Below are 26,256 nucleotides of genomic sequence, written 5' to 3'. Positions count from 1 at the left end.
CACTAACTAATGATTGACTGGCCGTTTCAAAGCGTTTGATGGCGGCTGCATATTTTAAATGAATGTTGTTTTTTCCTGCGTGTTTTTTCTGTCATAACATTATTGATTTATCATTTGATCGTTCGTTACTTATACAAACAATGATTACTAAAATTATATATTAGTCTTCTGTTAAAAGTGTTCTATAAAAAATGAGAACCTCCCATGCTAAGCAGAGCCAATAAAAACTGCAGCTTATTTTTATTACGAATCATTAATTCTATTCAGAAAAACTTGTTTAACTTTCGATAATAAGTAATCGTTATTGGTAGAAGAAACTTGAATAAACGATTGGGTCGTTTGAAAAATAAAATTGCTCAAATAAGATTTATCTTCTACTGATAAACGCTAAACAAATTGTGGAGATAACATAATTAGTGAACATAATTAATTACGAAATAGCGGAAAACTACTAAAATATTAGTTTAGGTGGTAAGAAAGCAAATAACGGGTTGGTTACAAAGACAAACAAAGTGTAGTTACAATTTAATATCTTTATCAAGATAGCCTTGAGTAAGTCGTCCCAGTCGGAGATTAATTGCTAATAATCCACTTAGCTTGGCACAAACATGCATCATTATTTGTCTAGATAATACATTTTTTGTTCATTATGTACACTTTATCTGTAAACCTTTTGATATGAATTTGATTCGAGAATCGGCGACGCCTAAATCTGAGTCAAAAGCAAGTCATTTCATATAATAACGCTTTTGCACATTAAGTATTTCATAGTGGTTTTTATTAAATAGTTTCTACACACAATAGGTACTGAGTTTTGTAAAATTGATTCGTGTGCATGCTGTATTCCGACGGTGCTCAAGCTTTTCGTTTCAGAAATTATTATTCCATGTTTCAACAATTTCGTTAGTAAGATCATGATCGTTTACATTCATGTTTCTTTATATGAAGTGAATTTCTTTTTCCCCAGCAAATCACGCGATGACAGCTTGTTTAGAAATTCTAAACAAGTTCATCAAAACCCTTTACATAAGTAGAAGTTGAGTGATTCGTGTAACGTCCGCAAGTGAATAACAAACGAACAGATCAAATATTTTCTAAACACTCATTGTACACCACGTGTTGTGATGTTTAACGGGCACTTGTCTTCAACAGCCAGTGTTATCGCTATGAATGGCCTGTTCATACTCCGCGCTACCGTATTCCTGATACTGGCCACAACCACGTTCCGATCCTAACGGATTGAAACCCAAACCGTGTTCCAATTCTATTTTTAAACGAGCCACAGATTAGACAACTTTTTATAAAGGTGTTTTTGTTTTTTATATGCAGAAGTTTGTTCGTTTACGGTCTATTTGGTTTGCGTCTAGACTTTAATGTAAATACGGTTGTCTCTGCGTCTTGGAGGCGGTGTGGGCAGAATTCCAAGTGGTGTGAACATACGCTGAGACGGCTCGTATCGGAACTTCACAGCACCAAGTGTTGGCTTTCAAGTGTGTTTGCTGGAGCGTCGCGTCGCCGTCTACGAACATTATCACGATATTCTATGAAATACGACCCGGTCGCGTCTGTCGGAACTTATTTATTACTCTGCATTACGTGTGTAATAGATAATTCATAGTTTTTCGGTTACCTATGCTAGCTTATTGGTCAGAGCCAAAATCTGCTTGAGAATATGAGAATTATTGCCTCTGCCCTTCCACAATTAAACCCAAACGCTCTTGTCCGTCCCCTAGCGAATATCCGTCCACAGAAAAGGAGCAAAAGCAAAAACCTGCCCAGGCGTTATCAGCGAAACACTCTGAACGGTAAAAAAAGTCGAAAGCGTCCGTTTTTTGGTGGACCTTGTAAATGGGTGGCCTGCATACGTGGGGAGGTATAAGTATAAATAATTTGATAAATGGCGGCCAGGACGGTAGCCCAGCGGGCGTGCATCGCTCGTTAATGTAGTTAATAGTAGCTCGGCCCCTGACTTCGGCTAGACGTATGCTCTGATACGTGGTGCCCTAGACGCGTCTACAAATGACATTAACGCAATAGTAGGTAGGTAGCCGTTTTCTTTGAAGCGCTGCTGATGAGAAGGGATGGTATGCATATACGTATTATAGTCTAGACTAGACCCAAGACCGGCGGCCTTGCTCATACCAGTAGTTTAACCAATTTCAAGAAAGGCGCATAGCCTGCGCCTTCAGAGGGAAGCCTCCCTCTATCCTAAAAAGCTAGGTAGTGTTTTAATAGGTAGGATTTTACTTTCCTTCGTTACCCTTCCTCTTTGATAGCGTTATTTGTGCATATTTTTATTAATTTAACAAGACAGGTAGCCTCTCTTCCTACTCAGATAGACCTATTATGAGATATTATTTCATCGACCTTGCATATCTCAGATTCAGACTTAATTAACTGATAAGATAAGAGTAGAAGTAGATCCAGTTTTATCTACAGCAATGACACCGGATTCAAACGTTGTCTAAATCGATTGCCGGACAAAATGTACCTATTAAATGTCGTTTATCTTAAGAAATATTGTAGCACGTAATTAAAACGTGAAGTTTACTAGAGGATTAACAAAACGAGCTGATGAAATATGCCGCCGTGTAATCCTTGGGTAATTAATGCGAGCTCAAATTTGTGTAGCTACAGCCGGGAAACAAACACGGCATTGTCGGACGCGTGAATCGTGCGTGTGATCCCGCGCTGTTTGCCGGCCGGCCATCGAACCCGCACCACTGCCTTTATATCCATTCAAATAAGCACTAATTATATTTAATGCGCTTTACCTGTAATTAGGAGGTGTTAGAGAATGTGAAACAGTGTTTAACGGTTTCGAAACAGTTCTTGGGGATTGTTTACACGCTTACGTATACGATTAGACTGCTTTATGAGGTGCTTTTACCATCGCGCCCACGCCTCGCGAATACAAACAACGACGCACTATCTAATGATAATTGTAAATATTACGCACTATTTTATCCAGTTGCGTGAGGCGCAGTGTTTCCTACACATTAGCACTGGACTTGGTAAATTAATCACCATTATTATTTTAGTAGGAAAAGTAAAATGTTCATCATCATCCTCCGAGCCTTTTCCCAATCACGTTGGGGTCGGCTTCCAGTCTAACCGGATTCAGCTGAGTACCAGTGCTTTACAAGAAGCGACTGCCTATCTGACCTCCTCAACCCAGTAACCCGGGCAACCCGATACCCCTTGGTTAGACTGGTGTCAGACTTTCTGGCTTCTGACTACCCGTAACGACTGCCAAGGATGTTCACTGACAGCCGGGACCTACAGTTTAACGTGCCATCCGAAACACAGTCAATGGTGTCTAAGATATACTTAGAAAGTACATACAAACTTAGAAAAGTTGCATTGGTACTTGCCTGACCTGGGATCGACCCCGCGCCCTCATACTTGAGGTTGGTCCTTTACCCACTAGGCCACCACGACTTAACTTACCCACTAGGAAAAGTAAAATGTTATTTTGGAATATAAACAAGCGCGGAAGATTTAAAAATGGAGCACAATAAAGTTGATCTAGTGTAAACATTTTAACAGGCCGTAAAACACTTTCGTCAATGTACCGGCAATAACGATAAATATAAAGCGTGGACACGTGTTGTGCACCTACTAGGTGCCGACGCGTGTAGGTGCCGGGGAATAGATTCGCGGACACTTAGCGACCAGTTATACTCCCTTCGGCAGGAAGATGGCCGAGGAAAGTGGTAGGTAGGTGCTCGTAAATAAAGGCGTGACTCAGTCGGCCGGTGGCGTTGCTTCGAGCTATTTTCGACTTGCAAATGAGAAAGTGCATCGACAGTGGAACCCTATAGGTTGGTTTAGTGTTCCGATATAGATGCATAGACGGCTACTTATTTACTTCTGCATAAATAAGTAGGCGTGCGGTGCTGTGTAGCGTGTACGCGCTGCAGGTGGTGGGCCGATGCACCGCCGCACTAAACTTTATCTCCGTTTCTTCATGTAAATAAAATTATATTTGTACATGAATTATTAATTATACGTGTTAAAATGCGTTGAGACAACCATTGCTGTATTAAACTTCACACTTAAACGGATACTTTATTTCCTCTTAGGGAATGTTGTGTAATAAAATTATTTTTATTAGAATAAATAACTGCAGTTTGAAAGGGTCGGGCCACAAAATACATAGGTACAGAAGTCAATCTCATGTATGTACTTCACTTTTCATGCCTAAACTCGGCGGTCGCGCTAGGGTTGTCAACTTTTTTATGCGCATAAAACTAACGTGGTAGTGGTACTCGTATCTAATTATTTATTTATTGTTGAAAATAAAACAGGAAAAATGAAATATAAACCAATAATAATAAAATATTTGATGTGGCATAGGTACAAGAGGTTAATAAACACTTTCAACGGAAATTAGTTTGAACGAGATACCGATCTTTTTCAGAAACAAATTTATAATTTTGTTATTCAGACGTATATACCATAAAACACTATGTAAAACAAAGTACCTCTTTACTTGCGAACAATTTTTTTTTGTATGTAGGTAATTGGTTGGTACAGTCCCTAATCTAAGCTTGCTTCTCCCTACAGAAACCTTGAATGCGAGTCCGACTCGCACTTGACCGGTTTTATTTCGTCTACCTTACAACATACTCTCGCCATGATCACAAAAATTATTAACTCCTACTACCTAGTAATAATCTTTGAGAGTAGGTTGGCAGGTTCGCCTGGGTCGACACTAGCAAAACTTATTACGGCATTGGGCCAGAGACCGCCGGGGCTTACCTGCCCACCTAATTGTACCTACTGCGTTTATTAAACGAACCATCGAAATATAAGAAAATAAGTAGGTACATTACATACTATAGGTACTTACCCCTCCGAATCAACCGGCAGGCTAAAAAACGACAGTTCACTGTTTATTATTGTATTAAAACAACCGACCACTGAACAGTTACAATACGACATTTTTGTTATTACTTTTTCTTTTGTTATTAAAATTAAAAATCAAATTACAGTAAGATATCACAACGCGTGCACATTTATCTACCTTGTGTGTGCCGCGCGTATCTCAAGAAAACGGCAGCCGCGCTCGCACTGTTTTGAGTTGTTTTGAGACAGCGCGTCTGTGAACACGCACACATAGACACCTGTGTCTGCGTGACTCGAACGCGCTTTGTATGTAGATTGACTTCTGTACCTATGTATTTTGTGGTCGGGCCTCGGTCATAAATTTGATCGCATAATGTACAATTAGTTAGGGTGATATTACAATGATTATTTATATCGTAACTTTAATGTGTTTATTACCCTGCACACGAGATTGATTTATAGAACATGAATGTTAGCGAGATGTAGTCCACACAGGTAATGTAGGTTATCTAGACCAGATTATAACAAGCCTAAGTCGTGTTTGGTAGGTACATAACGGTCGCCGTCTAGTCTATACTTAGATAAATCATGCATCGGAACTGCAGCCGGCCGTGCCTGTACTGAACACCGGTGATATCTCGTAAACGGACACTTATCGCCTCAAAACAAATCCCAAACGCGTTATCTGAAATACCTGCATACGTAAATACATCGACATTGAATCAATAGCAGATAGGTTACCTACCGCCGAGCAAGCCGGGGCGCCAGGCGGCGTCGTCACTACACTCTCACTGCACTGTTTACTTCACCGTCTTCTTAAACAACACCTAATTGAATCCATGTTATCATTTAAAATATCGATCAGTCACACGCGGTGCGAAGGGTCTCAGGCGACGCCGTATATTTTTACATTCAACGTCGAGATATTTTCGATAACAGTCCGGTTTTTAGTTAACACACACGAGTTCACTATGTTGCTTGTCCGTTTTGCTGTTGTAGTCGGTATACGAACTTATTGTCACAGATCAGCTGAGCGTATGTTTGAAACAATATCGGGTTTACGTAAATCAAACGCGGACTAAACACGTATGAACGCCGCGGCGCGCGGAGCGGGACTGATGGATGAGTGAATGAACGGAGTTCGCTTCTCTTCGAAGAGGGAGCGCGAGGGGTACGCGCGCGGGGCAAGGACCGAGGACGCTAAACATCGAATTTTGTCGCTAGATGGCGCTAGTAGGTTTTCTCTGAGGAGTTTTTTTTTTACAAAAATAATTACGTGGGTGAGCACGGGGCGGGCTACGGTAAACGTCCGCCCGCCTCCTTATAAATTAGGAAAACGTTTTCAAATTATTTCCCGTCAAACATTTACTCTCCTACTCGTCGTATTCCTTCGATGTCCGGAATCAATTTACGCGAATCCACTTTAGGCATTTTAAATTTTCCCACCTCCTGTTTGCCGTTTCCAACGTGACGGAAATTAATGTGTGCCTGTGCATCGCGTTCCTTAACGTCGCGGAAAAATGCTCGTTTTCTGAAACGAAACGCAGAGCTGTGTAAATGTAAAAATTCTATTAAATCACGAATTGGGCTTGTAATCACGAATGAAAATCGATTAAAGTTTGCGGAGGCACTCGGATAGATTCTATCAGAGGGTCGATCAGTAAGTAGATGAACTCATTCTCGATTCCTCATGCCTTTGGACGAGAATAAAGGAAAATGTTCGGGCGCCGGTAGACGTAAACGCGTTTAAAACGGGAATTATAGGACGAGATTGTATCTGTCCATTTACTTTAGTGGGAAAAGTTAACATTCGAATAGATTATCTTGGGATAAAGTCGCCATTTTTCGCGTTGTGTTGACCGTATTAGGAACCACGCACACTAAACTGGAATCTGTGAAAGAGGGCCAACAATTCGTCATTGTAATCCGGCTGGGTGCCAAATCTCCTTGTAGGAATAAAACAAAGAGTCGACGTGTGGCCTAAATAACCAAGTTTATACTTGCAAACTTCTCGTTACTTTATTTGAATATTTAGTTAAGCATTCTTTGAAAATATGTGAATCATATTTCTTGTGTGTCCAGAAATAACCATTTATTTAGTTATTTTAAGTTTATCAGACATTTTCGCATTTATTATACTAGCAAGGATTAAGTAGCTTATGCTGGATTAAGCGGATTAATCTACTTATACCTTTAATAAATGTTGAAAACATTATTCTGGTTCCTTTAGTTAGGCTCTAACGCAGAATATAGTGTGTCATTTGCCTCGGGTTCGCCTACTAAGCTTATTTAAAACAAAACTGTGTTAATTGCTTTCACAAAATCAACACAGAAGCCAATTTCAACGAGCAACGTTATCACCGACTGCATCTTAATAATTAATTAATAAATGGTGATGGCGCTAGCATAAACAAGCTTAGTCTATGGTATATGATAGATGATAGTCGCGACCATAAACAATGGAGTGGGCGCGATAAGGGCAGATAAAAGCTGATTTATAGTGTGGTGAGCGCCTTAAATCAATTATAGTGACGGCCGATAGAAAAATATTGGGTGATAGAACGCAGCCTATAAAAAATGCATCGTGTTTGTTACTTTTTTAACATCAATGACTAAAGAGAAGCATCACTTATCTATTTATTATATAATCTGTGGTAAATATGTAGGTGCTCTCCTTCAGTTTACAGTACTTATTGTATTATTGTAATTTTCAGTACTTATTGTATTTTAATAAGAACAATAACGAACCGTAAGCTTTTGATGGCGATTCTATTGAGAATAAAAATACTAGATGAAATCGCTCTACAAAACATTCAAAGAAAACTGGAAATCAATTCCTCGACACCAGACGTTTACAAATAGGGCTACTGCATAGACTGACAATGTCAATGTCCCAATGCATTTCAGTCCTTTTTTATCACTCACATATGTTGTTAATAGATAAAAGCTATTTATATCTTTACTCCGCTTATCATAATCCGTAGGTATACATATGGTTCAACTGAAAAGTTCCGTACATCGCTTAAAGGGGTGAAAAAACTGCTCGAAAAAGGTTAGAATAACTGAGAAAAAGTTTAACCACATTCGACAGTAACGATAATAAATGAATATGACCTCCGTCGCTTTCATTACAATGCTAAGCCCGTTCTGAGTCTAGACTAAATCTGAGAACGTATTACAATAAAAAACAATAAAAACTTTTATGAGGTTTTATGTTAATAACGAACGGAATTCTAGATCATAAAAACAAATACTGGTTTTACTAAACTCACTTGGGTGTAGTTTTGAGAACTTGCATATAAGTGAGTTGATTTTCTGTGTTACGATCTACAAAGTTTAATTAAAGTACTGGCATTTTAGGAGTCACCGCATCTAGGTAATATTATATTTTATAACTCAATGGGTTATTTAGGTTTCTGCAGTGGTTTTTGCTTTTCCTCTGTTATCTCATCACAGGTGGTCGAACGATAGCAACAACATTAATGAATGTGTCAGATATGAAACAACAAACTAATAAAAAGTTCAATAAAAACATTATGGACGTCAATTAAATCAAACGATTTGCTCGGTTATCGCGTAATATCGTCCTGCAGTAATGTGCACCAACGAACTCATTATACCTACGTTATCTGTGTTATTTTTATAATAAATCGCCACGTTTATTTATGGTAGCAATATTTATTGTTACAAATTACATCGGCCATTATAGTGAACGATAGATTGTGTTGTGATTCTAATAAGATTCGATCGCGGCTCGTGGCGCAACCGCTAAATGGTTCATACATAATTTTACTGACTGTTCTAGATATTTAGTGAGCTTGGCCCCGTGTTCGAGGTATCGACTTTGGAAATTGTTTTGTTATTAAATTAATATAACAGCCATTCTGTTGCTGCACCTTATCAGAGAACATAAATTGTGTATTTGTAACAAGTCCTACTCAGGTTACTTGGAGGTGAAGTGTCATAAGACTAAGGTATAACTTACCGCAGTAAACGTTGTCTACTTAATAACGGCCCTAGGACACAAACATGGACAGAAATATGAAGCTGTCAAAAACCTTTCTGTTTACAAAAGAAAAATATCCAAAAAGCAAGCGGAACAAAAACAAAAAGTTGCCACGAGTACCAGGACATGATAGGTAGTAGTAGGTCGCTTGCTTACCGAGGAATACGGCGTGCACTCGATGGCAAACAAACGGCCATTATGTACACAGCGTGCATGTGGCATGCTGGGACACAATGGGAAGGTGGGCCGTGCACTACACTGGACGGCGAAATACGATACACGCTATTTGATTAAAGTGCTTATAAGAAGTGAATTTTTGTAATCGCCTTAATGGTTCCGTGGAAATAAGTTAAGCTTCGAAGCCAGTACTTTTGTGAAGCGTGTGAAAAATAATAGCCTACAGCATACGGTTTATTTTCTAAGAAATACCTAAGTATAGGTTATTAGCTAGTGTTCGAGTCGATTTTAATTCTGAGTTTAAAATAAAAAATGCACTTTTCCTGAAATGGTTAATCCAACTTCGCAATATTAGGTTAATGACTGCGTTATCTTTGCGTGAACACAATTCGTTTCATAAGTCAGTAAATTGAAGACAAATGAAATTAGTTTCAAAACAGTTTTTGCTACGCTTCCGCGATATATGGTATCCGTTTCGCATTGATAACTAATGCAGATTAGAGCTTTGGTCCAATTATAAAATAAGGAAGCTGAATAGATAATTCTTTTTATCTCAACAGACACGCATGTTGCGGGACAGTTCACTTCTGGATTCTCGATAAAATATTATTTTTATAGGAAGTGGCGTTGTTGGGCATTGTGATATTTTGAGGACCACAAACCATAGATTCGTTGGGGGAGGCCTACGTTCTGCAGTGGACGGCAATTGGGTGATATGATAAAATAAGCTTAAAAAAAAAATATCATACTAAAAACATTTTGGAGCTCCAACTAAAGTTTAAATGATATTTATGTACGATAATATTTTCATAATGAGTATCGTGAAAGTCACAATCCGTGCTCAGTTCGATATTTATCGGAAGCCGAGGGATTAGGAGAACAGATGTTAAATCCTAGTAAATCGCCGCCCTGAGCCAGCTCGTTATTCACGAACAATATGGTTTCAATAAGCCATTAGCTCCGTGTTCCTAACGAGAGTTATGGCAGCCGACGCCGCGGCCTGAGCTAGTTAAATATGATTTGTTGCTATTTTAATAGCGAGTAATTGTTTTGGTACTTCTATTTTTATTGTAACCTTTGTTTTAGAAGTTCTAAGTTTAGTCTATGGTGTGGAAAGACTCCATTCGAATTTCGAACTAAAAAAAATTGTGCTCACAAGTTACAAAATAGGTTTGATTCCTCTAAAAGCTCTTTGAATAATGCTTTTAATAAAAGGCTACAGCGGAAAATGGTGATAGCATTTGCAATTGTTGAATTAATTGCTACGCCTACGTGCTCATTGCCAATGATTGGATTAAATCCCCGATGACGGACAGTAATAGACTTCGCAATTTCGAAAGTGTATCAATTCTATATTCAGTTCATTGTAGAACTGAGAAATGAGAGAACATTTTGTCTGCTTTTATGAAGAAATCTATAGTTAAATTACAAATTAATCGCAGTCTAAAACAAATTTCAGCGCGTCACCTTTACTTTTTAATCCACAAAGCAATAAAGGCATTGATCATTCCGCCTAAAACAATACGACATAAAAAGAGACAGCAGCATACGGGACCACAGACTATAAATTAGGCGGGACAGCCGCGAGCCGACAGGAGTTAATCTTTGCACCGTTATTCAAATACGTCCTATTGCTTATATTATACCTATTGTTGCTATTGTGGATAGGATTATTTATTCGACTGTAGTTTTAGCTGGTATTCCATTGTTTTAGTATTTCGGTTTAGAAAGTACCCGCATGTAAGTGTGTTGAGCGTTTAATCTGTAAGCTTTGCGTTAGTTCGCCCTACACAGCTTTAACCTGCATGGTTTATTAGTGCCTAGATTTTATATTCTCAATTTACGGGAATATAAATTTATAAATAAAAAAAAAACTATGAATTAGTAATGGAAAATCCATTTATTTTGATCTCGTTTTTCATTTGCAGTCAACCTTTCACAGCAGATTAGTTATAAATGGAAGAAGCTTTCTATTTTTAATTGAATGCTCACATATAAACCACGGTGCATTAAATCCACGGCGAAATGTGCTTAATAGCCAATCAATACCTTGTAAATGTTATGCTTATAACTCTATGGTATATTTGAATATTTTAAAGTTCTTAGGATAATTTATTAAATATGTAGATATGTTAAAAAATACTGACCAATGAATTATTCCGAGTCCTTCTATCAATATTTTTGGAAATACAGTAGAATCCGGATATAACGACCTTCAAGGGACCGACGATACTATGTCGTACTAACCGGACGACGCACAAAACGGATGGATTATTTCTTAAGTACATAACTTAACTTGTACATACATACATAACTTATTAATTTATGAATACATATTATTATCTTCTTATATATAAAAATGAATTGATGTTCGTTAGTCTCACTAAAACTCGAGAATGGCTGGACCGATTTGGCTTATTTTGGTTTTAAAATGTTCGTAGAGGTCCAGGGAAGGTTTAAACGATACGAAGTTTGTTGGGTCAGCTAGTCTTATATATAAAAATGAATTGCTGTTCGTTAGTCTGACTAAAACTCCGGAATGGCTGGACCGATTTGGCTTATTTTGGTTTTAGAATGTTTGTAGAGGTCGTTTTAACCGGACGTATTATAATAAATATTGGTCGCTATAAGCAGTTGGTCGCTTAAACCGGAGTCGCACTAAACGGTTATATTGTCTTAGTACCTATATACGAAACCTAACTTGAGTAAAGATTATCGTCGCTAAAACCGATTAGTTGTTATAAGCGAAGTCGTTATATATGAATTCTACTGTACATACATATTTAAAATTGACATTTCCGATAAAATCTTAACAGCTTTAAACGTAATCAGATACATATGTTCTTGTCTTATCTAAAACCGATCTCAAATGTTCAAACTATCAAATTCTATGAAAATGTGTTTAACATATTTTAATATCCGTTGATTTTAAGCGTACCTGCGTAATCCGCCTAGCGACAGATAGGCTTGCGATAACGATATCTACGTAAACAGGGATTACACAGAAGGCCCAAGTTCTTTTTTTAATAATTAGTCATATTTACTGGATAACTAGACTACTAACGACTTAATTAGGTACTTAAACATAGTGGATATTTAAAATTATTGTAATAATTTTGTAAACAGGTGGATCGATCACAAATATTTGCTTTTGGATCAGGATCGCTGAAATTTACTAGTTATGTATTTAGTTATGTCCAAGTTGATATGAAGCGATCATTCGAATAACAGTTTGTTCCGAGAGCTTCATTTTCGTTCCGTAGTCAACCTTTTGTCTATTCGTTTTTACTTTGCTGTCGGAGTTACCGCGTGACGTAGGATTTAATCCGCCACCCTTAGGGTCCGGCAGTTTCAGGTATTTCGGATGACAGTTTGACTTCTATTTGTTTAAAAGCTTTTGAGAGGGCCTAACTTGCGTCCATTCGGGGAGGTTGTATGTATTTTGTTCTTATTTCAGAAGCCTGGTGTAAAATATATTTCGTTGTTAATAATTTTGTGTTCAATTGGCTTTTTTTGGTTTTGCTGGTCGTATGATACCAAATTAAGGAATTAATATAACATTTTTGTTTGTTTATTGTAGCCTAGAGGCTACGAAACTATTAAGCTCATTTAAAAAGTTCTTTCACTGTTGGAAAGATACGTTATCCCATAGTAAAATGCCTAGGTTATTTATTATATCTGGTATCTGGGTACGGGAAGTACCTTCCACGAGACGCGCGTGAAACTACAGGAAACAGCTAGTGTTACATACAGATGTTATTAATTTGAATCCTACAAGAACGAAGTGCGGTAGGTACGTATCATGCATTACGTCATAAAATAGAACATTTCTCATCGCATTTCTCGAAACTATGAGTGTTCCAGAGATATCGGTTACACTACGTGTCTAGACGACAAACAAGACTCTGTGTGAAGGAATAATGTCTACAAGCCCTCTACCAGTTCACACTAAAGTTCTAGGTATTTTATCAGTACTTAGAAGTAAATCTATACTGTTATTATAAATGTGAAAGTGACTTCTGCCTGACATCTGTGTCTGCTAGTCTATCTGGGAGCGGGAAAGAGTTCCCTCGGAACAGGATAAGCTATTGACTAATAAACACTAAAAGATACTGATATCCCTGCTAAACATTCTTTATTTATGCTTTCATAGGCTCAGTTTACGCTCAAGAAATCTGACACAGCAGTTATATTTTTTAGGAAATATGACATTAGCTTCACAAAACAGAAGAAGATCGGACACACTATCTTTAAAACTTTATTATGAGAATAGAAGACCACCCCGTCACATGAATGCTCATAGTTTCTTACTTAACAAAAACTATACATATCACGTTACCGTAAGTTATACCCGTGAGCGACCGGGACTCCAACCCGTTATAGACCGCAGCTACAATATTGATACTTTACGTCCAACTGTTTCTAGTTATGCTTGATTTCATATCATAGGTGTCAAAATGACAGTTGATTTGATAGTTTTTGTTCAGCGAGTGTAGGCATGCGATGACAAATGAAATATGATCTCTATTGTAGTTCATACGCTAATTATTATTTGACTCATGATAGATGACTAATTCCAGATTGAATGTACACACAAAAATTGTTAAAACATACTAGCTTTGTTTCAATCGCGTTTTGTGGGAACAACTTCACGCACTTGGAGAAATGAAGTAGCCTATAAATCAAGATAAAAAGGTGTCTAGCGCTTAAAGACTTCAAATGAAATGGGACCTATGATTAGCACGGTCAAGCAAACGAACAAGCTTTATAATTTGAGTAAATATTTGCTGCATAGTTTACAAACTCAGGCTTACTAACTAGACTAGATGAATCTAGTTTTAGACCTGCCTTATTACAATTTAGCGATCCTAGTCATCGTACCGTTTATGCCAGTATTTTCGTCATCCATCATAAAGACTACAATTGTGGCAAGTGGCAACAGGAAACCTGTCTTAACACGGTAATCATGCATTTCCCTAATTCTGTTTCAGTCTACACAGCTGGCTAACAAGAACCACAGTGTAGCTATGTAGTTTACACTGGCGATGATCCGCGGTTTCACCTGCTAAAGGCTCTTGTTGCAATGCATTAATTCGTCAAGCCTTCATACTTCAACAACATTGTTGTAACATTGTTGTTCTGAATGTGCCTAATAGGGAATCCAAAGCAGTCAAAATTTTCGAAGAACGTAGGTATAAATAGTAGACTTCAGAGAGGGAAACTTATTTCATGAGAAGTCGACTTTTGACGATCATAACATGATGTAAAAGGGCCTGCAAAAATAATATTACTCGATTGGAAGTAGATTGGCGTGTACAAACAAACATATACTCTTTAGCTATATGAGTACATAGAAATACATTAGGAAGTCCATATACGGAATTGGATCAGTTTTTGCGCGCGCGCAGAGAATGGCGACATTTGTATACGTCGTAATGTTGCTCAACTATTACCAACTGTATTTACATAACAATTTAATTGAACGTTATGTATTGTCCAACTAACGAGTTCGTATTTGTAAATCATAGGTATAAGTATTTCGTGTGCCCTGCAGCGAGTTTCGACATAGTGGGTTTGGTGCCAGTTAATACAGGATGCAATTTAGTATGTAGGAGCTCATATGGTGCCGTTTGACCTCCGTTCAGCAAACAGTGGACCGCAATATCCTAGTTTTTAGGCTGGCCAATTTTGGGGAATACTTAATGAGTTTTATGTCGTTTATCGCATTCTGAGCCAACGCAATTAAGATGAATTGAGTTCGGCTTCAGAGCAAAACTCATTTCTATTCTTTTATATGGAAATGGAATACTAAAACATGACTGTGCTAGTACATAATGTCGTACGTAATGTCTCATCTCTAATGAGTCCGAGTATGGGTCCCTTAAAAACTTAATATATGAACGAAGAATGATCTAGAAACAGCATAACTTCTCCTGCACAATACAGACAATTAACAAGTACACTACAAGGAAACTTGCATCCTTACTAATATTATAAATCGGAAAGTGAGTTTGTTTGTTTGTTCCGCTTTCACGCCGTAACTACTGAACCGATTGCTTTGAAATTTTGCAGACGTAAAGTTAGAAGTCCGGATTAAATAATAGGGTACTTTTTATCCCGAAAGAAATAGATATTCCCGAGGGAAAACAAAAATATTGTTTGCTTGATGGATGGATTGTAGATGGCGCTGTGTGTCGTTTAAAACAAGGTAATATATTGCAAACGAATATAAACATGTAAAAGAAGCTAAATGATACGATAATGAATCCCCGAAAATGAGGAATTCCCGAGGGATGATGTACAATTTGTTTAATCGTCTAAACTGTTTTTTTTTACATCTACTTATATATTGCAAACGAATATGAACATATAAATTTAGAAGCTAAAGCTCATGCGTAATCTCGATGCCCCTAGACTGTGTAATGGTACCAGGCTGCGTGTCACTCAGCTTGGGCGGAACATTATTACAGCCACTATTTTAACTGGCGCAGCAAAGGATAAAAGTGTACTCATTCCTCGGATTCCGATTATTCCAACCGACCTCCCATTTCAATTTAAAAGACTACAATTTCCTATAAGGGTTTCATTTGCAATGACCATTAATAAAGCACAAGGCCAAATTCTAAGGGTTGCTGGAGTACACTTAGAAAAACATTGTTTTTCGCATGGTCAGCTCTATGTAGCGTGTTCCCGGGTTTTCAGTGCCCAAAATCTGCATGTTTTTGCTCCACAAGGGAAAACGTATAATATAGTGTACCATTCAGTTTTGGTTTAACAACTAATCGTATCCAGCGTTACATCGCGCTTCTTAGATTTTTCCGTGGGAATGAGAAGTTTTCTTATAGTTGTGATTTATACCGCAATATAACCGAATTCCACGCGGGCGAAGCCGCGGGCGGAAAGCTAGTATTTAATAAATCACCTCGCTCTAATCTCTCCCCGAACAATCGCGATCGCCATGTAAGGCAATAGTCTGACCAAATTAGCGAGCGCGGCATACGGGCCGCATTCTTGTGCCAACCTTGAACTAGTTGCGCGTGCGCACGTTATAGGGCTGCCTACTGGATATGTAAGGAAGATTAGAAAATACTTCCTCGTATACCTTATTGAAAGTTTGATAAAAAAATACCTGATAAAACCATGTTTTTGCTCATATTCGCCGTGGTAAAATGGTTTCATAAATTCTCAAAAAGATGCCAAGTTCAGAAAGCTAAAAATATCCTTCCAGAATCTATTTCTGTTCAGAAATACAAACGGTACAGTGTTTTCAGTCAGTATAGTAATAAACATTAGCACAATCGAGAAATAAATCAATATAAACCGTGGCAAAGGTAATCAATCGTTATTGTATCGGCATGTAGCTCACCACATTATTGTTATGGCAACACTGAGCATTTGTCACGAACGAGAGAGCCCATTTATTAGTTTTGTTGAACCCTTTAATGGCTGCGATAATTAATTGCACACTGTATTTTGTTTCACAGTTGATTTCAACTGTCAAACAGTGAATAACGTGGTCATTTCACACAGTTGTTATTGAATTTGTTTGCTGAATTATTGGATATGTAAACCGATATGAGTAATATTGTCATCATCTCCCGAACCTTTTCCAAACTATGTTGGGGTCGGCTTCCAGTCTAACCGGATTCAGCTGAGTACCAGTGCTTTACAAGGAGCGACAGCCTATCTGACCTCCTCAACCCAGTTACCCGGGCAACCCGATACCCCTTGGTTAGACTGGCGTCAGACTTACTGGCTTCTGACTACCCGTAACGACTGCCAAGTTTAAAGTGCTATCCGAAACACAGTCATTGGTGTCTAAGATATACTTGGAAAGTACATATAAACTGAAAAGTAATAGTTTAATAATATTTTTCTTTGATGGTGGTTACCCTAAATCAAAGAATACGGGCACTAACAACATTAGACATGCGCAAGAGTGTACTGGAGCATTTCGCAAGTCCGCCCCTCTGACCCGACACTCGCGCCAGATCAACCAATTATAATATCAACATTCTATTTTACATTAGACATGACTTTAAGAGGCACTGATTGTATTATTTAGCATTCCTATGGTGTTCGCCATTGATTAGTAGTCACGTCCCTTGTTAACATATGTACTTACATAGTATAAAACTAGAAAAACTTTTCAGTCTTTCTGAATAACGCGGGTTGATTATAAACGTTGGTTTAATGCGATATTCTTGTTATCTTTGAAATCTTTAATCTTTAGCAATCTCCAAAAAACTAAGACGTCACGGTAGCGGTAGTTCCAAATGAGGCTAAGTAGGATATTATGTCAAATCTTTTCATTCTGGTCGTTATGATGAAAACATCTTACATTTATTAATATTTATATCGTATATATTTTCGATCTTTATCTTAATCTTTAACCATTTCCAAATGACTAAGATCTGATAGTCATTTAAAATCAGATCAAATTATAAAATTAATCCATAAAACACGAAATATTGATCATATAATTTCCCAAAAAGTTTTAAATAGCTATTATTCTAATTCTATAAGGTTAACGAGTGCTATATTGAATAATATAAGGACTCTCTTACATTAATTATGGAACTTCTAGTGTGGGTGGTTCTCTATTTACGACTTGTAAGTATGTTATTAATATCGAGTTTGTTTTGACAAGATCGCCTTTTTTAGATTGTTGTGTAACATTAGCATCAATGTTAAACAATGCTTATTATATGGACACGTGAATAGGGGACTAGTGCACCTTTGATATTGCGAGTAAGTGTTGCAAGATCGGGGTTTTATGACTTAAATTATGTATTTTAGACACAGGAAAAGTTGTGTCAAACTCTTTAAAAAAAATGATCTGGGGGCACGGCAGTGCCCCAGCCAAGTCTCGAGCAAAACGGGCACGGCCGTACCATCTTTTCTCGAAGCGATTCGCGGCTGTTTCGCCCCCCCTATATCTTCGACGTGGATAAAGCTAGGAGTTTAGGTTTTCGGTGAATAATAGTAGGCATAAGAACAAGCTTAAGTTCGAAATTACATGCCAATTGAATTAATAGTTTAGGAGTTACGGTCGATCAAAGTTACACCATTTTGTCACTCACTGACTCACTGATTCACTGACAGATCATCAAAAATCTAAGGTACTTCTAGCAGACTTAGAAACTTCAAATTTTGCACCAAGATGACCTATCTAGGTCTAGATCTAGGTAGTGACCATCATGATTCACACATAACAAATAATCTGATCACTGGTCTCGTCAGTAACATTTGCACATAATTCCAGGCAGCAAGCAGCTTTTAATTTGTGCTCATTGCCAAGTCACTATAATTATAATAAAAAGAAAACTATTGATACAATTACTAAATGTTGATTTATAACTACAAAATATTTTGAATAGGACTTGGCTTCTATGAGATCTCAAAACTTTTTACGATGGAAAGACTGCATCGAGAGACTTGGCATTTTTTTACATTTAATGTTTTTGGTGGGTCGTATTTTCCAGCACTTGCCGTGTGAGTCAGCTCGTTAAAAGAGACAACTTCAAATTCTGAGATCTTGTATCATCAATGTAATAAAATTCTGAAATCTAAAAACCAGTTGATCTGGTCTTTACATTAGTTAAGCTGAAACAAAAGATGATCTGATCAAAACATATATCTGCAAAAGTTGTAAGTTTTTCTGATCACGATTGCAGACATATTCCAAGAAACATGCGCAGGAGTGGTTCTTAATTTAAAAGCAACTGACACTTCACACAACAGCTACATAAAAACCTCGTTAAACTCGTCAACTTGATTTTGCGAAGCATATATTTATTTGCTAATTAAACAATTACTCAAGAAATCCTATCTAGTTATTATAATTGGGAATGCGCCTACATCGCGAGTCGCGTGTCTAGACAATTATAAACAATAATGTGCTCGAGGTGGGCGGTTGATTCAGTGCGCGGGCGCAAGCCGAACCCCCGCGTATTTACATGTAAATTATTACTTGATATGTTAGATAAATCTTCCACGTCTATGAATGCGATTTGCAAGTTTAACTGCACTAAAAAATATATCATGTTTTATGACGGTTATAAATTATAGTGTTGCGTGTTCGGGCTGTTAAGTTGCGTTTATATTTGTACAGACAACCGGTAGCTTTAACAGCTATTAGAAGTAATGTTTCCTTTGCTCGGGCCATACAGTGAATGCTTTTCGAAATCTTTATTTAGTAGCGAGTTATATTGACTGGTTGTAATTTTTTTTTAAGGTTTACCTTGGTATTTTGCAAGCCATATTAATATTAATAAACAAAAGAACATTATGAAAGCAATTTCATTTAAGCAGCTCATTGAAAACACGACATAAAACTCAAGTAGTATCAGATTACCTTGGCGACAGGCACACGAAACGTTTCACACTACCCAAAGCATTTTAATTAAGATCCCAAATAATGAATGTAATGTCATCCGCTCGCCATTCAAGATACCTGCGCCCGCGCCTGTGTGGCCGTACCTCACCTACCTATCTTCCTGCGCAATCTTTCACACGCACAAGTGAGGATTTTAACATTTTTATACAAACCAATACGGCAATATCATGTAGAAATGATGTTCAATTGAATTATTTAACGATCGTACGGCCGGGTCGGGCGTTGGACGGAGATAATTTAATTTATTTATACTTTAATAATTTTGTCATAAGTTATGAGTGGGGTTTATACTGTACGACTGTGGACGACTGATAATTTTTTTTTTAATGAAAAGCTTTTACATAGTTTCATAACCACAAACATTTGCTTCAAACGCGTATATTATGTCAACTTAATCTATTGAGATAGATGTAGTGTAAAAAAAGATTTCGACGAATTGAAATCTACTTTTTCGAAGTCGGTTAAAAAAATCTTGCAGAGATATTTTAATATCCTTAGTATTTCCTACAAATATCCCTGTTTTCATAAACTACCAAAAGCTCAAAAATTGGTGGTCGTATCGTGATATCTAAACGTCCCTGGTACCAGGCTAGCAGCACACAGCAGGAGCCTGCGCGAGGCGTTGTACCGGCGGATAGTAATCGAAACCTCACATTATTTACGGCACACGACGCGATCGTGTTTTATTTGCGCTCCTACGCACGATACGCTCTGTATGATCGAGAGATTTATACACCGAATATGTAAAAACGATTGAAAATACGTGCCTATCTTTGCAGGGAATTGGTTTCAACTTTTATAAATATCGATTGAAGCTTTTAATAAGAAAAACTGGGCGGCTATATTTCAAAATTCCGTGCAAAAGGCTATTACTTTCTTGTAAGCAGTAGCTAGAAGGAATTTTGATAACATTCGCATATTGTTGTGGCTTAGCAATGAGAAGCATATAAAATTGTTAACAGGGCTATTATATTGGTATCCCATTCAATAAGTAACATTTCAATAAAGCAATCCACCTCAATAACAACATCCATTCTCAATAACTCACCTCAATAGGTTATACTACTGCCTTTTACTAATAATATGCTAAAATATACAAACAACCAATAAAGTAATAGTTGATCGGGGTGAACGGACCAACGAACGAGATGCTTCATATTAATATGCAAATAGGGGCAAACATTAACACCTCGGCGTTTACGACAATATACACTACAAACATCTTATATGTATATCAAAAATTCAAAATCAATAAAAAAAAAAAATGAATTGAATGATGCATGAATTAGAAAAGGTTTTTCTCTTGTGTATTTTGCATCTCAATTGAAAACATCTTAATGTAAGTTCAAACACAGATTTAGAAGCAAACTTCAAACGCAGAAACAAATCTATCATATGCAGATAGTACCGAGAATGAGTCATCAATACATTCTAGAAAGAACAAGCTTATCATGCCTGTTCTGATTTGAATCCTATTTCAGGAATCAAAAAGTTTATGTAGCTGACTGTGTACGTGTATTTAACATTTAATAATGACATAATAATGCTTAAGTTATAAGGTTGCTTCGCTCCGGTGTCACAAGCACCCGCCAGTATAATGTTCAGAGTTTGCGTTAAGCTTAAGACGATCTTAATGGTAGCTTTTCTTACAATGGGCTCTCATACCTGCAAGGAGTCAATTAATCGAGTTCTTATAAATATTATACCTACTGGCTGAAAATTTTATGCAAAGACCTTTAATGATTCAAAAGATTTTTCGGGACCTTGTATTCCAGCATATGATGATGAATGGTTTAATGGAGCATAACCTTTCATAAAGTGACTCAGATATTTGAACTAGTCCATAAGTAATGTGCCTAGTTTTTCGTAAGTTTCACGCGCTTGTTTTGGAAGACGCACCTTTAAATATTTTAATCAGCCAGCTCACCTGGGCTATAAAACCGTCTGCCTTAACTTTGTATAAATAGTGTCAGATTTCGGCGGCAAACTTCTATAGAGATCGAATCTACATATCGTTATGTATATTTTGTTATCGTGGCCATCTTCTATTTATTAAGTCAAGATTTATTGCATAATTAAATAACGTTTTTAAGTTTAATAGATGCGCGATCTATCTGATCTGAACTTGTAAATGATGATGTGTCTCCAATATTGCACGGTCGCCTAGAAAAACTTATTCATTAGTGCCTTGAACTCCTAATCCGAAACTAATGCATTATTCAGTGAATAAAATATAACTAACCACGTTACTACTTTATGATAGCTGAATGTCCTCTAAAGCATCCGCTGTCGATAATATATTTGCAAATTAGTGGAATTGACACGTCTGCGGAGCTTCGCGTCGGCAGAATTGTAATGAGCCGTTTTACTGCAAACTAGCAATTAGTTGGAATTCTAATAGAGCGGTTATATGCTGATGTGTGCCGTTTCGACGACCTGCCGACGAATATGTAGATTATTGCGTTGGACTTTTATAGGGGATGGATTTTATTGGGGAGAGATGTATACGTGAGCTCGTAAAAATATTGCATATTGTGGTTACTTCAGTTCATGTAATATACATTCCTCTGCTCATTCCATATGTAATGGGGTCCCAATAAAAGTCTACCAGGGTATCGTGATCGATCATTATGATGAAACTCGAGTTTCTAGTAGCCGCATGAATAAAGTGAACCTTTCAACAAAACTACTTGAACAATCAGTCCCTTTCCACCCTTATCTGAATAAATAAATTACAAAGCTTAGTTTAGTATCGTTTAGTCATAGCGTGGGCAGCGGCTACCAATCATTAACATAGACAAACAAACAAACGGTACAGAACAACTTCTCAATCCCTATTTTAATGTGGGACCTTCCAATTCAAAAGTACCAAAGTAGTACATTTTTAATTCGGCGGGACCCAAAACTCTTGCAATATCGGCTTGTCCCGCAGTCACAGCTGACCACTTCATGAATTATGTAGGCCGCGTGCACACTGGACGTTTGTACCACTACTCGTATTTATTTGTCGATGTATCGATACGTATTCCGAATAGATATTCGATATTTTCGCCGATTATCCGCGCCGACATGGGAACAGGAAATTGACATGTGTCATGTTGATTTATAGCGCTAGTTGCGAGTTGGTTAGGTAAAGTTTTTCGTCTTGTTATTTTGAAATTTCAATAAATTACGTTTAGACATGTTCGGGTGGGAGTGGAATTTGTGGTGAATTAATAGCTGTACATTTTCTGAATTCCTTCATCAATAGGTTAAGGAATGTGTTGCTAAGACGCTTAGAATTTTCAGGCCTTTGTCATTTAAGTCTGATTCATTCGGTACAGTCTGTAATTGCTTGCTCTGTTACTACATTTTAAAGAAAATCGTCATGTAGTTTTTCCTTGGGCTTTACACATAGCAAACACCAGTTTTTCTTCACTCATTCTTCACAAAAAGTAAATCAGAAGAACGAGGTAAAAACATCTGTACAAAACCACCACGGCATTGTGCAATGGGTGTTAACGCGATCAGTCGCGCGTGCGTCATTTTAGTCGCGCGATTTGTGCCGCGTCGGTCGCGTCGTTAGTCGCGGCGCATACCGACCGCTTAATTTCCGCGTGATCGCTTGCAAACGACCTTTGTGCGCAGATTAGTTTCAAAATTGCCAAATGTTTTTTGGGGCAAAACGTTCGTTTGTTTCTAGTGCCTATCACGGTATCACTGGACTGGATTAGTGATTCTATTGAATGTTTGATAGGAATATTTTGCTCTCGTATTTTTTTTTGTCATATTGATTCCTATGGCGATGTTTTTTGTTTAATATTTTGAATATTATTTTTGCTACCAAAAACTTTCGTCGAATTCTAAACACTCCGTTTAGTGGACACAACATACGTTTAGGTTGAAGATGCTAAGGAAGTGGAGTCTACAGCCTCACTAAAGACAACTAATTCTAACACAGGAACTCGCGAAACTTAACGAAGCCATCACTGCAGTCCATAACAAGACTAAATCTGAGCACATTAAGTGGAAGCTTATTGTATAACAAAGTACACACACCCGGTAGCCGGTGCCGGCGTCCGGCGATAATTTATGCCGCAATTAAACCGGTTATTGCCGTACGGAGCGGGAGCGGCGCCGCAAGCACGGTGCCGTACGGAAAATAATGCCGATATATTCACGTTTGGAGTGCGGTTGCTGAAAGTTTTTAAGTTAACTGGTATGCAGGGCGCTTGTGCAGTTATCTTAGGTTATGTTATTAATATTGCGACTGGTGTATAGTGTTAAATATTGAATATACTGAGTATATTCTTTACAGCCTTTTTCTCACATTTGCACCGGCGTCTCGGGGGAACCTTTTCCCGTGCCCGGATAAAATATAGCCTATGTCACACGAGGATAGTAGAACGTTTGATTTTTACTTTTATGGAATTCAATCTGGGTGTGAGAATTGTAACCAATCTTCATCAACTGTAAGGTTTGGTTGCAAAGTTTGCTGTGGCAATGTAGTCAGAATTAAACATAGTCCCGGACAAATAATCATCGCTTAAACAGATGCATAATTTAAACACCTCCGTTTTACAAATTAAATAATGAACAGCGACACTTAATTTTCAGATTTACGCAACAGAAGTTCCTGCCTGATTGTCAGGCGACCGCGGGCAGATTCCGAGTGAATTGAAATCAGCGCTGAAATTCATCAGGCTAGTTAACTGAGCAGCCATACTCGCTGCTGTTTATACTCATTTAACATATTTATTGATAGTCACACCATGTATTTTCAACGTTTAATTTTCTTTTTATGGAAACTGCTTTTTATAATTTGTAGTAAAAATGAAGAGCTTTTGAGTAAAAAGCTATAAAAAATACGTTATCATACATAGAAGTTAATCTTTACTTTTTATAATAAAGTATCTTTAGACTAGTCACTTATCGTACCTTGCCTTAATTATGACTGCTACCCCTGGATATTAGTCATATCGTAAAGACTGTAATTTAGGAACAGTTAACATTAAACGAGCTTTTAAAAACTTTCATTTAATTTCCACTTCCCCAAATTCTCCAAAACGCTGCAATGTATCAAGTGTAGTTTCGAACATGTTTGTTTAATCAGTTGATAGTGACCGCCTGCGCACACAGACAAACAGACAAACGTTTGTACAACGCATACTTGTGATCCCTTACTGTGGATGGTAACTTGCTTCAAACAATACTAGAAACAGTTTGAGAGGTTCATGTAAGTTTTAGTTTTAAAAGTGGCATTATACGATTAGGTAAACCTATCATCATAAGTCGGATTTTGTCCGTCAGATAATAAAAGATTTCGGCAGGTTGAAATGGTGTGGAAAGGACGCCTGGACTCAGGCGGGTTCGTACCTATCCTTTTGAAGATCAATGAGGAAGCTATATGTTCAGCAGGGGACACGTAAAGGCTGGGATGATGATGACAAAGGGAAGATTTAAGAAGATTTCTATTTTTCTTTCTTGTCCGTTAAAAGTTCAAAACCAAAATCATGAAGTTCCAGTTAATATCTTCCGGCTTCATCAAAACTCAAAAAAAATGTTTTTTTCAATATTGAATCGCTGAAGTCATAAGTAGTTTAACAAGGACATAATATTATTAACGTCTTCTATTGAACTGATATAAGTTTCACAACATTCATCCTACGCTTCTTGTTATTTTCCTATCGTTTACATTTCATAACTGCGATATTTATACGACTCGGCTATAAAATTATATTGATCTGATATTATATGGTTTTTTGAACATCGCATCTTCGCAACGGTTTTAGTTAAACACAATAAAACTATGAAGCGTTTCTAAGCGATTTTCATTGGGTCAATAAACTATATATTAATAAGACATAAATATAAATTGGCTTATGCATTATTTATTATGTTATAGACAACGTCCGTGGATTGGCAACCGTTTATATAACTAGAAGTGCCATAAATCTGTCTTTTCAACGCCACTTTTCATTCTCAGGGATTTATTATTTTGATATTTTATGAGACGGTCTAACTCATTTCTCCTTTTATTCAAAAATATTCCTCTGGGTTTGATTTTCCAAATACGAAACATTTAAAATTGCTAATTTGAATTTTTTGAACAGTATCTGAGACCCAGGCTTTTCAATTAAAACCATCACATGTAGCAATAAAATCACTTCCATCAGCAGCTTTAGTAAATAAATACAGCAGGCAGGAGTGGACGTTTCATATTTTTATGAAAGATCAACAACACTGGTGTTGTTGCTGCCTCAATTAACGAAATTGAACGAACAACGACGCCACCGCGAATAAATAAAATGATAAGTATGTGGGAAAACCTGTGTCCTGCTTTTATTTACATTATAAATACACTGAAACGATTGTTCAACAATAAAATGGCGGCCATATTATATTTATTTTTATTGCAAAAATATTTCGCGAAAGGCGCAACCGATCGGTTATAGGTTTATGTTAAAAGCTCCCGTTTATTACAAAACTTTACTTTCAACGTCGATGTTTCAAAACTTGGAGTACAGACTTAGTAGTTGTGAAGTTGCATCAGTTGGCATACAAGCTGCTTCAACTATTCTATAGAACAACCGACAAATGAAATACGGAAACAAGTGAAGCCTGACAGACTACAAAGAGAACTGGTATTGTAATCAATGTGCTTAAAGACTAGAGTTAAAACCAAAGCAATCAAAATGATCTGACAGATACTTAGTAGGCAGGAAAGCTCCCCTTTCCATCTCCCCATACTTGGAAGCAAACACCCACATCGCTGAAACGGGATACATTATCGCCAATCATTATTCAGCATTCGATACGAATACTTCATTCACTTTCGCGTTTA

General features: G+C 37.3%; 1 protein-coding gene across 3 annotated transcripts in view; it reads right to left on the bottom strand.

Moving 5' to 3' along the window:
• LOC110375969 (frizzled-2) overlaps positions 1–26,256 on the bottom strand; it is a 159,955-nt gene that overhangs the window by 16,018 nt on the left and 117,681 nt on the right. The window contains exon 1 of one of the 3 annotated variants that reach the window (XM_064036794.1): positions 5,593–5,998. The exons of 1 other annotated variant lie outside the window; for it this stretch is intronic. The gene's annotated coding sequence lies outside the window, so the exon portion shown is untranslated. Of the gene's footprint in view, positions 1–5,592; positions 5,999–26,256 lie in introns of those variants that run through there. One more of the 3 variants, XM_064036793.1, reaches the window with a different exon arrangement.

The sequence above is a fragment of the Helicoverpa armigera genome, chromosome 11, assembly GCF_030705265.1.
Source record: "Helicoverpa armigera isolate CAAS_96S chromosome 11, ASM3070526v1, whole genome shotgun sequence".
NCBI lineage: Eukaryota > Metazoa > Arthropoda > Insecta > Lepidoptera > Noctuidae > Helicoverpa > Helicoverpa armigera.
Note: the sequence above shows the minus strand (reverse complement) of the source record. Positions and strands in the feature narration are given on the sequence as shown.